Source organism: Lissotriton vulgaris, chromosome 5 (assembly GCF_964263255.1).
Source record: "Lissotriton vulgaris chromosome 5, aLisVul1.2, whole genome shotgun sequence".
NCBI lineage: Eukaryota > Metazoa > Chordata > Amphibia > Caudata > Salamandridae > Lissotriton > Lissotriton vulgaris.
The window spans coordinates 1,883,112,513-1,883,125,396 of record NC_141693.1 but is presented as its reverse complement, the minus strand read 5'-3'; positions in this window follow the sequence as shown (position 1 = coordinate 1,883,125,396).

Genomic DNA, 12,884 nt, shown 5'->3' with positions numbered 1-12,884 from the left:
TTGACATTTCTGAAGTGCTTCAGGCATTAAATGCTAGCAAAAATGGGAAAGCCACGGGACCTGATGGGGTTCCCGTAGATCTATTTAAACATAATATTGATCTGTGGGCCCCACTGTTGACTAGGGTGTTTAAGGCAGTATCGGAGAAGGGCCTGTTGGATTCCTGGACCAAATCCATCATGGTTCCAATATTTAAAAAAGGAGACCGGCAGGAGGTATCCTGCTAACGCCCGATCTCACTGCTGGATTCACTGGGCAAGGTAGTGAGCAGAGTTGTGCTTGAGCGTCTCCAGCAGTGGGCTGACGATGGTGGGGTCCTCTCCGACCTTCAATTCGGGTTTCGGGAGGGCTTTGGTACAATAGAACAAGCCATGAACCTATCAATGTTGCTGGGTAAATATGTTATACATGGTTTATGTTGATTTGTCCGCTTTTTTGATTGTGTCTGTCATGTAAATTCTGGTCCATTCTGTCACAAATGGGAGTTGATGCTCCTCTTGTAGATTTTTTAAGGGAGTTATACTCGAAAGCCTCTGCGAGAGTACGATTTGGCATAAAAGGCGATATATCTGCGTCGTTTGGAGTAGAGCGTGGAGTTCGTCAAGGTTGTGTCTTGGCCCCCTTTCTGTTTTCACTATATACAAATGGTCTGGAGGTGGCAATGTTGAGGGGGGGCCAGGATCTACTGCTAGTAAGAAAACATCCGATTCCCGCTCTGCTATACGCGGACGATGCCGTGATACTGGCTCGTACCTCACGCGAATTACAGAAGGCTCTGGACAGGTATGCAGACTTTATGAGGAGCCTAGATTTACATATACATATAAAAAAGACCTACGTAATGGTAGCAGGCACAGGGAAAAAAGGGGTTAAAGACATATTCCTTAGCAAACAAAAACTCGAAACTACGGCCCAGTATCCCTATTTAGGCATCATAATTGATGATAAATTGAACTGGAAAGCCGCAGTTGAGGCAAGAAAACATCTTTTCATGAGCGCTATTGCAGCACTCATAAATTTTGCCCAAAAGCTGGGCAAAAGGTCTCCGGTAGAACTGCTAAAAATCTATAACGCCAAATGTCAGGCAATAGCCCTGTATGGGGCGGGAGTGTGGGGGCATGCTAACATCAGTGCCCTGCAAGTGGCAGAGAACACATTTTTAAGATTCCTATTAGCGGCACCTAAATGCGTCTCCACGTTCGCATGCCATACGGAACTGGGGATTCCGTATTTGGTGGATCTGGCAAAAATCCAACCACTGTTACTTTGGCGACGAATCTGGTTATCTGAAAAAAATCTACAAACTAAGCAAATCATGGCAGATTGTAAGTCATTAGACCACTCACTGAAAAATAGTTGGCTCTTGTATGTGAGAAATTTTCTAGTTGACTTAGGGCTAGGGACCTATTATACTACACCTGAGATGATTCGTGAGATCTCGAGGAAGGATTTGAAAGTAAGGGCACTGGGCCACTTAGAAGAATTACGAATTGCCAATGAAGCAACAAAAGCTTCTGTTCAACATTCAATTGCGGTCCAGACCACCCTGTCAATCCAGCCATATCTAACACACGACCTTAAGGTATTTGAGCGACTTCTTTTGACGAGATTTAGGTTAAACATCTTTCATCGACTAGTTGCTTTCCCAGTGAAAAATAGCTGGGACTCAATTCTTTTACCCTGCCCTTGCGATGAAATTTCAGAGCAGTCAACTATACATACCGTTCTGTTTTGTAAGTTTTATCACGGCCATCGTAAGCTTTGGTTGATACCTTTGCTAAAATCGTGGGGTATCAGACGATGTCGTCCAGCTATGTTGCGATTGCAGTTTTTAGATTCCAAATGTACTTGTAACCACACCGTCAACTTTCTGAAATGTATTTTTAGACATAGAACAAATTTGTGAAAAGTCATTTATCTGTGAAATGGATGATTTTTAGAATGCCTATGTATTAGATAGTATAGTTAGGGATCCCCAATGATGTTATGGATAACTGCGTTCAAAATGAATTGTAACGAGTTTTTTTAATGTTGTGTAAAATATGTTTTGTATCTGTGATGCTGCTTTTATGGTTTTCTATTTTGTAAAACCGAATAAAGAAAGAATATATACTCCTAAACTGAGAGAAATCCTAACTTTAAGGCTTTCGGTATTCACAGAAGGCATTTAGGAGTCCTAAAGTTAGGACTCCTAACTTCTGTGAATACGGAAATGAGTAAGTGCATTCTGTGAATTTCTAAATGAGCCGGGCTAAAAAAAAAATTATTATCCCAAGGGGGCACCGAGCACTAGCAGGGTCCTCCGTAAAATGGCGTGATCCACCAAATTGAACGCACTGCTTAAATCTGCAAAGCAGAGATAGAGAGATCCCGGTTTTGCCTGGGTGTATTTCCCAATCAAAAGATCTAGATTTAAACATTGTTCGAGAGTACCACGACCTTTCCGGAAGCCATACTGGGTGTTTGTCAGAATTCCGTTTGTCTCCGCCCATTCTTCCAATCTAACCAGTAATACTCGACTCATGATTTTAATTGAGGAGTCAAGCAGAGATATAGGCCAGTAGTTTTTAACATCCGACCTATCACCCTTCTAGTGGATTGGGATGAAAATCGATTCTCCCCACGTGGGAGGTGCCCCGTTACTCACAGCAACATTAAATACGAATGCCAGTATGGGGCTCCACAGAGACGGGGCTGCCTTATAGATGTCGATAGGGACCCCATCCGGCCCCTGGGCTTTCCCCCCTTACTATTACTAATTCCGTGTTCCACCTCTGCTACACTAATATCCAGGGGCACGATCGGCCATGGGCCATGATTGGTTCAGACTAAATGGTTGGATTTAAAGATTTCCGAAAAATGGGAAACCCGGCACTTACTAGTAACATTTGATGAAAGCACAGGGATAGAGTCATCTTTAAGAAACGTGGAGATGGCCGTAGTCCAAAAAAGAGCACAATTAGACAATTCCACAGCCTGTGTCAAAGTTTCACAAGCCTGCTGTTGCAACTCACCCTTTCTGCGCTTGAGTGCAAGTTTATAATCTATTCTCAACTGAATAATCAAATTCTGGTCCCTAGGCTTCGTCGATATTGCCCATTTTAACTCAGTCAAAAGTTACGTACATGTATGATCAAACCAACCCGGGCTAGCATTGGGTTTCGCTTTGCCAGGCCTAGTAAATATAGCGTCTATAGATTTATTAATACCAATAAAGTTATTCAGAACCCGTTCTGACTCAAAATCAAAACTTAGGATATCGTTAATTTTCCCTAGACACTTATTAACAATGGTACTAAGCAATTCCGCACATTTTCCACCTTTCCATCTCAGCCTTACACCATTCGGCCTGTGAGGTTCAAAGTTCCCCACAGTTCTCTCGCGATGAGCTATCCTTCTTGCACTAATAGCAATTTTTAGAATAATATAATTATGGTCTCTTCAATCTTAGGGGCCTTACAGTAGGGTACAATGTTGGAGGATACAATACCATGGTCAATTATAGTGTTTGTATTCCTACCCATGAACGTGGGGACAATGTTACCATTAGAGTCATTTAAGTATTGCAAAATTTCCAGGTCTTGATCCGCCATAAATTTATTAAGTGACTCCCCATATTTGCTGTGGCGGAAAGGCAAATCGTCCACACCTGCATTGTTTTTAACCCCACATACCTTCTGAGTAGACAGGGCACAAATAGGTAAATTAAAATCACCCACCCAGAGAAAAACAACATTAACCTCGGCAATCAGCTTCTCTACTGTGACGACTAGATCAGTCACAACTTGATGGCGTGTATTATCGAAAATAATGTTATAAAAATAAAATAAGAGGACATTACGGCCATGCTTCTCATGCAACCATAGGATCTGGACATGCACCCCAGCATGTATATACTTTACCACAGTCAAAGGTTGATTAATAAATACCAGTACCAGAAGTCCACCGTTGGCTCTACCAGATATGGAGCCATGCGCTAATAAATTATAGGAGGTGAAACCATCGTAGCTTACTGGGTCAGTATACCATGTTTCTTGGAAACAGATTTTATCATGAGAATTTATCAAATTCGTCCAGCCCAGTGTATCCCCTTTAGATGCCAACCCGGCAACATTCCAGCTAACAATAGATATCCCTCTATTACCCCTGGTACACACATTTGCTTGAGGGAGGTCCCTCGTCAAAATATCCACAGCCCTTTGACCATTATTTTGTCCTCCCCTTGCTTCAACAGCATTATCAAAATTGCCATTAGGTAGTAATACTGGGTCGTCTGATGTTAACCCTTCAGTTTCATTACGACCTGGGTGGACCATCTCTACATTAATATTACAGTCCTGGTTAACTCAATCGTTAACATCTAAAGTACTTAATGCTTGAAACCGGTTTGACACAGGGACCTCTGAGTTTAAGATTGAATCTTGGCATCTTCCTGGCAGAGGGGGACCTCTCGTGGCTCTAATATTTAGTATATGAGTTACATGACTATAGGAAAAGCCAAGGGGGCGCAGGGTAATAGCCTGATCAGAATGTGGTAACGAAGACGCCCTTATCAGGGAAGTTGCAGCATGGTGGGGGGTTTTAAAGTTAATAATAACACAGTCGCCCTTACTGCTTTTGTTAGAATTACCAATCCAATTAACCCTTCTGGTGGTAAGGATCTGGTTATTTAGGTTCACAGGGAACCCACATTGTCTATTCAACCAAAATATTGTTTTATTTTTAAGGGAGTCATGGGATTCCGTCTGATTCTGATGTAAACCATGTTCCAGTGGTGGCACGTTTGTTAGAACAGCCACAAACGGGGCGCAATCAGGGGGTAAATGAATGGTATGGCAACGCTTAGGTTCAGTAGCAGTCTGAGCACTCCTGAGATCAGGTGCAGCCTTATTCTTCTTGCCGCTAAACGATTGGGAGTTATTCTTGGTTAATGCTACCTTATCTGTTTCTCCACTACGCTGAACTACAGGATCCAGTATATTAGGAGCATCATTACTTTCCCTGCGTTCTACGGTAGTAGCTGTCACGTTTTTTTTTTTTAATTCTTTTTTATTTGGAAACCCTTATAGATATTGCTTCAGACAAATAAAGGCATGGGCCTACAACCCCGAGGGCCGGCCGCTAAACAGAGTCAAGACTTTGCAAAAGCAAAAAACAACACAGCGCAGCATCTCTCGGTTCGGAGTCATAGCAATTCGTAAAAGCAGGATTTATATTGAAGCATGTCCGCGAAATATCAGGATTTGAGAGGATTCCATTTTATAATATGGGAATAAGGATCCAATGACATACAATCTAGCAAAGTCATACTCGGAGCAAGTCGTGCAATAGGATTTTCGCCATCAGTATAAGCATGATTAGAAAGTTGGTTGAGAACGTGAAAATCAGAATATGCAAGCATATAATAACCATGCGCTAACTCGGTGTCCTACCCGTAGGATCAACAAACGCTGTGAAAAACATAAGCGCACATTGCAAGATTCTTTACAAAGAGAAAAGACTTAACCCCCTATCCGATCAAAGATACTTAAGAAAGAAAGAAAGAGAGTACGAGCAGAAAGAGAGAAGAAAAAGGGGCCATAGAAACAAAATAGAAACAAAAACAAACCCCATCCCCCAACCCCCCACCCTGCATACCAGCAGAAGGCCACGGCCCCCCCGCCCCCCTTATAGGCATGCCTGTCGCCCCAACATCCAAAACCCCGATTACGAGAAGAAAGGAGGAGGACCCTCGCACCCGCCCCCAACCCCACCCCTCCCCCACCCCACCGCATCCCAGAAAAGTATGTAAGCTCCCAAAAAAGGAAGCGGCCACCTTCATACGTCCATCTCACCCCCCCCCCATTACAATAATGAGCAGAGTCCTGCATCACCACCGAAGTCACCATCACAGTAACACAATCAGTCAATGTTCATCCTTGGCCAGTTCGAGCAGAAGTAAGCAAACTCCCCAACCCATCAGTTCCACAGGCAGACGAGCCTGGTAACCAAACCTGCTTCTTAAGAGCCACCCAAGTGTTCAGCGAAGGCGGCAGAACAGTGATAGCATCGCTTCTCCAGTAGTCGCTTTCCAATATTAAGAGTACCCGGCGTTGTTGTTTGGTGGCTAGCACATGAGTCGGGAGAACAAAAAGAATGTCAGTCGTGCAAATCCGTCCGGCAAGCTCACTGTCCTCAAAATCCAGCACTTTGCGACCCAGGGGGATCTCGGTGTCCAATGACTGAGCGTGGCCGGGTGCCTGACCGGTCGTACTTCCATCTGCGCCCCCATGTCCCAGTTTAGGAGCAATAGACGCCAGTGTGTCATTGAGGGCCAACAGTCTACGGCTCAGGAAGGAGTAAACCTCGTTAATAGCCAGAAGGACATCTCCTAGTGTGTGCTCCCTTTCTCCGCTGTCGGCGGTTGCACTGCTCCTCGCCCCTGGGGACCCCCCGGACAGGATAGTGCACATCGTGGCAGGCCTCCGGGGTCTTATCGTCTCCTAGCGGTATATGTTGGGGTTGGAGCGGGACACTTCAAGGCGCACAGTAGTACAGTTCCACCAACATCTTGCAAGCCATGCCTAGGAGAAAAATCCATATTCCGACATCGGCCACGGCCGACGGACGGTCACACTGAGGGCCAGGTCACCCCGGGCAATCCCCCAAAGAAGACCGATACGGGCGGCAAAACTGTCATTGGTTCCCGGGGCTCCCACTGCAGAGAAAATCAGCCAAATGCGCGTTGTGAGGTCCGGGGCACCTGCATCACACTCCGCCTGTGTCCGCCAGTACAATCGGCGAACTGCGACGTCCGTCTGGGTTCACTGGTCTTCCCTGCCCGGCCGCGGCCGCTGTTGTTCGACTTCCCTCCGGCCACGTCACAACTCGAGGTCCCGGATTACAACAGGGACAGGCCTTAATCTTCTCATCGACGTTTCTCTGTCATCCAAAGTGACCGCGAACTCGGGGTTACACGAGCAGGCACCGCACCACCTTAGCTGTGCGGGGGTATGGTTTAGATGCAGGATCAATGTCAGGATGCTAGGGAGGGAGAGGGCGAGCGGCAGAGCCGGGCTCCTAAGCTGCCATTTTGGACTCCGTCTTGGCTCCTCCTCAGCTGTCACGTTTTTGACTTGTTCTCTGTGGGCAGATAGTTGGCTGCCTAACCTAGTCACCTCGTTAAATAGGATGTCTAATTTGTCATATAGGGGCTTAATAAGACTTTCCACTTTAGCGGCAATGAGGTGGAGTTGATCCACATTCAAAACCACATTGTTCTGTTTACCCAATTGCGCTTCTTTACTGGGTTCATTAGAGGACAAACGTTCTATTCCCTTTTTCTGATTATTAACACCCCTCTTAGTTTGAGCTGTTCTACCGTCCCTCCTTGTTTTGGGAACCAGTGACTTTGGCGTAGAGGTTTTAGATGCATCATCAAGTATGGGTGGTGTTATTGGAGTTTGTATAGCATCCTTCGGAAATGCAGAACCTGGGCCACTGGTCACCAAACTAAGTACAACAGAATCTGGTGAAAATGAAAGGGGAACTACTGGCACACTGCATACATCTAAAGAGAGTCTACGTTCAGTTCGGCTTATTTCGTCGTTAATTACACTGACTGCTCTCACCAGGTAATTATCAGGGGTTGCACTAGCATGTTCCGATGGGGTTTTATTTCCCCTCCGCTTTGGCATGTTAAATGAATTAGTTACCAAAAATGGAACACTGCTATATGAATATAGTGGTAAAATATTTAAAAGTAAGGGGCTTAAAAGAGCCTCTTAGTAATCTAAAATCCGCAGCAAAAATGAATCTAAGCGAACAAAGAGGTGTCTTATTAATGTCTTACTTCTCTACGCGAAAATGGCCCAAAGTACAATGGGGGCAAACCAAGGGGTCTGGCCCAGCCCAGTCTCTTCCATCTCAGATGGCCTCAGACGGCCCACCCTTTGCCCGGGCTTAGCCCGGCGGTGCCCGCGCGCGTCCCGCGACACGGGTGCTCTCCTCCGATCTTAAGTGCCTCCGGGCGCGGAATGGGCGGGAGCGGGATTCCTGCCGCTAAGGCTCGTGGGACGTGTAGTCCCCCCCTTACAGCGGTTGCGCCAAGATGTCAGGAGACTTGCGGCAGCGGGGGGAGACCGGCAGCAGTGACAGGAATCCTGGCGGTGAATAGTAAGTGCTGCCCCAAGGTTTAAGAAACACCCTATTGTTATTTCAAGTGCAATGTGTCTTCATAAAATCACAGGTCACGGTCCTTTGTACATCTTCCTAACTGACTCAGAGGGCCTCTAGTTAATACTGTGCCGCTAGTCTCTCTTTTCTTATTTTGTCCCAACCCCCTTCCCCAAAGGGCTGCGCCTTGTTTAGGGAAAAGCTATTTCTTGAACGGGCTAGGCCCCTTGGGGAAAGGAGGTCCAGCATCAGTTCCAGTATCGTCTCTGTGGTTGGAACCAGGTGAGTGCATGACAAAAGAGTCATAAAATGGTGAAGTCCTGCACCCAAGCAGACATTTGCGGTGCATAATTGCCACCTATTTTTTGGTTGACTCTCCAATCACTCTTGACTCAAAAGTTTCATGCTGACCAAAAAATGAAAAAAAATCAAAAAGAAAACACTTTAACAAGTGACTAACCACGAACAAAGAGAAACCCTCCTACACATGCAAGGGTGGGCTAATGACAGGGAGTAGGGCAGCAGAGAGCCAAGTTTTGTATCCAGCCCCCACTATGTACGGGTGAAGGCAGTGAGATGTGGGGTTGGTCGCTCACCCCAAGTTGAAAGCAGGGCAGCTAATCCTTGGGGTATGCAACTGAAGCGAAGATTGGAAATTACATACTTAATATAAAATAATGAAATTCACTGAAACCCAGATAAAACTAAGGTATAGTTCAAATGGGACAAACCACTGAAATTCATCAGTTATGGTTACCAACATACACGGCAGAAGCAAAAACCTGTGCCAACCGCAATTAGTAAATTTCAGATGTTTGTCGTATTTGAGTCAGTACCATAACTCGGTTTGACCTGTGTTTTTTCAATGAAAATATGAAAATATATATTACATGTTTGAATCCTCTGAAATGGGTGTTTCATTAGCTAAATGACACCTCCTGCAGATCAATAGCAATGCCAAGGTTAATAGGATTATGTGGCATGAAGAACAAGATTATGAAGGAAAAGTATTTAAATTTTGCAGCAAAAATCAAAGGATGCAGCATATTCGAAGGAAGTATTTTTTTTGTACATTTGAGCTGGGCTCACATTTTTTTGTGCAATCTGCAAATTATGTGGAAAATTATGTGGCAAATACACAATTATGCAGTAAATACTGCAGCCATAGAACTGCGTAAACCCATTCGTCTACCCCTGTGGCTAACCCCTACTATATCCTCCTAAAGCATTAGTTGTGGCTGCCTGACATTGTTGGTTGGGTGCGTTAATGATAAAAGAATCACAGAATAAAACAAAGGCTACTGACTGGTTTGGCACCACTTGGCAGAGCAGGACTCACAGCAGACAAAACCCAGCTGCTGGAAGCAAGATGCAGGAAGAAGCCTTTTATATCCCTGAGACTTCAGAAACTGGAGTCAAGCTAACAAGCCCTAGGAGCAACTTAAGTTCTTTTGATGTAGAGAGTCAGGTCCAGTCCTTCTCATTAAAAGGCAGGAAGCAGCAGGCAGCAGGCCAACACATCAAAGCAGTCCCTCTTGGCAGCACAGCAGTCCTTCCTGGTAGAATGTCCTCAGCTCTAGAAGTGTTCTGAGTACATGGCATCAAAGGTTCACTACTTATAGTGCTTTTGGCCTTTGAAGTAGGGAGACTTCAAAGATGTACTTTCAAATGCTCAAGAGCCTGCCTTCCCTACACTGGCTCCAGACTCACTGCAGGGGGATATGCAACCCTTTGTGTGGGGACAGGGCACAGTCTTTTCAAGTAGACGTGTCAGCTTCTCACTCTGATCCTGCTGAGGCAGACCCATCAAGTTGCAGATACCCCTTCAGGCACACTTAACCTTCCTTTGTGAGTGACTGTCTAGATGGAATGCGGGAAGTCAGCTGATATCAACCCCAGATGTGTAGTTCAGAGACAGGCAGAAGGCACCAAATTGTGTAAATGAGAAAATGGCAATTTTTTAAAAGTGGCATTTTCAGAACTGCAGTTTAAAAACCAACAGTCAGTGCTGCATGCCCTTGCTCATTGCACCATCAGGATTCAAGCAAACCGGGCCGAAGACGGCTGTAATGCCAGAAACCGGTCCCCGGGAGCTTGTTTCCTTCCCAGTGTAAGAATTGGCTTTTGTAGTTTGGTTTGCCCTGTTCCCATCATGCACTGGGACAGGAACAGACTAATTTGCATACAGCCAGGTTCTGAAACTGGGATGGTGCAGTGAGCTAAAAAACGGTGTTGGATCTAGCCCTGATCTCTTGACTGGGTGAGAGCTTTCTGCTTAATTCAGAGACTCTGTCCCTCACCACCCCTTGTTGTAAATATTTTTGTCCACCCTAAGCGTGGAAGGGTATTCTCAGATGTGAGACCCTTGCTCATTGCACCATCAGGATTCAAGCAAACCGGGCCGAAGACGGCTGTAATGCCAGAAACCGGTCCCCGGGAGCTTGTTTCCTTCCCAGTGTAAGAATTGGCTTTTGTAGTTTGGTTTGCCCTGTTCCCATCATGCACTGGGACAGGAACAGACTAATTTGCATACAGCCAGGTTCTGAAACTGGGATGGTGCAGTGAGCTAAAAAACGGTGTTGGATCTAGCCCTGATCTCTTGACTGGGTGAGAGCTTTCTGCTTAATTCAGAGACTCTGTCCCTCACCACCCCTTGTTGTAAATATTTTTGTCCACCCTAAGCGTGGAAGGGTATTCTCAGATGTGAGACCCTTGCTCATTGCACCATCAGGATTCAAGCAAACCGGGCCGAAGACGGCTGTAATGCCAGAAACCGGTCCCCGGGAGCTTGTTTCCTTCCCAGTGTAAGAATTGGCTTTTGTAGTTTGGTTTGCCCTGTTCCCATCATGCACTGGGACAGGAACAGACTAATTTGCATACAGCCAGGTTCTGAAACTGGGATGGTGCAGTGAGCTAAAAAACGGTGTTGGATCTAGCCCTGATCTCTTGACTGGGTGAGAGCTTTCTGCTTAATTCAGAGACTCTGTCCCTCACCACCCCTTGTTGTAAATATTTTTGTCCACCCTAAGCGTGGAAGGGTATTCTCAGATGTGAGACCCTTGCTCATTGCACCATCAGGATTCAAGCAAACCGGGCCGAAGACGGCTGTAATGCCAGAAACCGGTCCCCGGGAGCTTGTTTCCTTTCCAGTGTAAGAATTGGCTTTTGTAGTTTGGTTTGCCCTGTTCCCATCATGCACTGGGACAGGAACAGACTAATTTGCATACAGCCAGGTTCTGAAACTGGGATGGTGCAGTGAGCTAAAAAACGGTGTTGGATCTAGCCCTGATCTCTTGACTGGGTGAGAGCTTTCTGCTTAATTCAGAGACTCTGTCCCTCACCACCCCTTGTTGTAAATATGCATGCCCATTTGTAGCATTTAATTTACAGGCCCTGTGTATATGGTATACCAATATATAAGGGACTTACAAATAAATTAAATATCCCAATTGTGGATAAGCCAATGTTATCGCTTTTTAGACACAGAGAACATGCACTTTAGCCCTGGTTAACAGTGGAAAGTACACAGAGTTCTACAACCAGCAAAAATAAAGTCAGCAAAAGCAATTAAGCTCCGTGATTAGAAAAACCCGGTGGGTACTGTATTTACAAGTACGCCAATTTTAAGGTTGATTTTATTGGCGTACTTGTAAACACAGTACCCACTGCGTTTTTCTAATCTCGGAGCTTCATTGCCTACAAATCTTGGTAAGAAGGACGTTCGGATCCTCTTATTATTATTTTTTAATTTAACTGGCCTGCGTAGTTGCTGACTACATTAATCTTCATTTTTTAACCACAGGCACCCGCCAGTGATTCGCACATGCTACCGATTCTGACAACCATAAAGTAATGTCTCAGGTCAGAAATTGTTTAATCACTTGGCACTGGGTAAACCTCCGCAGTAGTTGCACTTTTCGGACCAATATTCACGTTTATTTACGGGTGATGTACTGTTTTGTAAGTCACCTGTTCACCACCCACACATTTTTAAAAGGTCCCGAAAAATAAATAACGTTCAGTTCACTTCTATGCACGGTCGGTTAACCATTTTGATATAACCTTTTTGCACTTCACATACACGTTTACAATACCCCGTAAAAGAGCTAATGTCACAAGTTCTTTCCGTGTGCACATTTGCAGAGTCCTTGGTCACGTTTTTTCTGATGTTCGTGCACTCTTGTGTCGCTGGATTTATGCATGTTACCACACCACTTTCACCATTTAATGACATATGTACTACATTAATGTTAAGCGGTCTTTATCACTTGGTTTTTACAGATGTGCTTTACTTGTATGCTTTCAGGATTAAGTCCCCTGAAGAAGGGCGTCTGCCCGAAATGCATTGGGCGGAAAATGTGAATAAGTTCCTTGATATAAAATATGAATAAAATAGTATGAGGATTCATACATGAATCAATCAATCAATCAGTGACACTTATAAAGCGCGCTACATACCCGTAGGGTCTCAAGGCGCTGGGGGGGGGGGGTGCTGCTACTGCTCGAACAGCCAGGTCTTCAGCTTCTTCCTGAAGGCGAGGTGGTCTTGGGTCAGGCGCAGGTCGGACGGGAGGGAGTTCCAGGTCTTGGCGGCCAGGTAGGAGAAGGACCTTCCTCCTGTAGTCGCTCTTCGGATGCGGGGGACGGCGGCGAGGGCGTGGTTGGCTGATCGGAGGTGGCGTTTGGGAGCGTAGAAGTTGACTCGGCTGTTGAGGTAGCTCGGGCCTTGG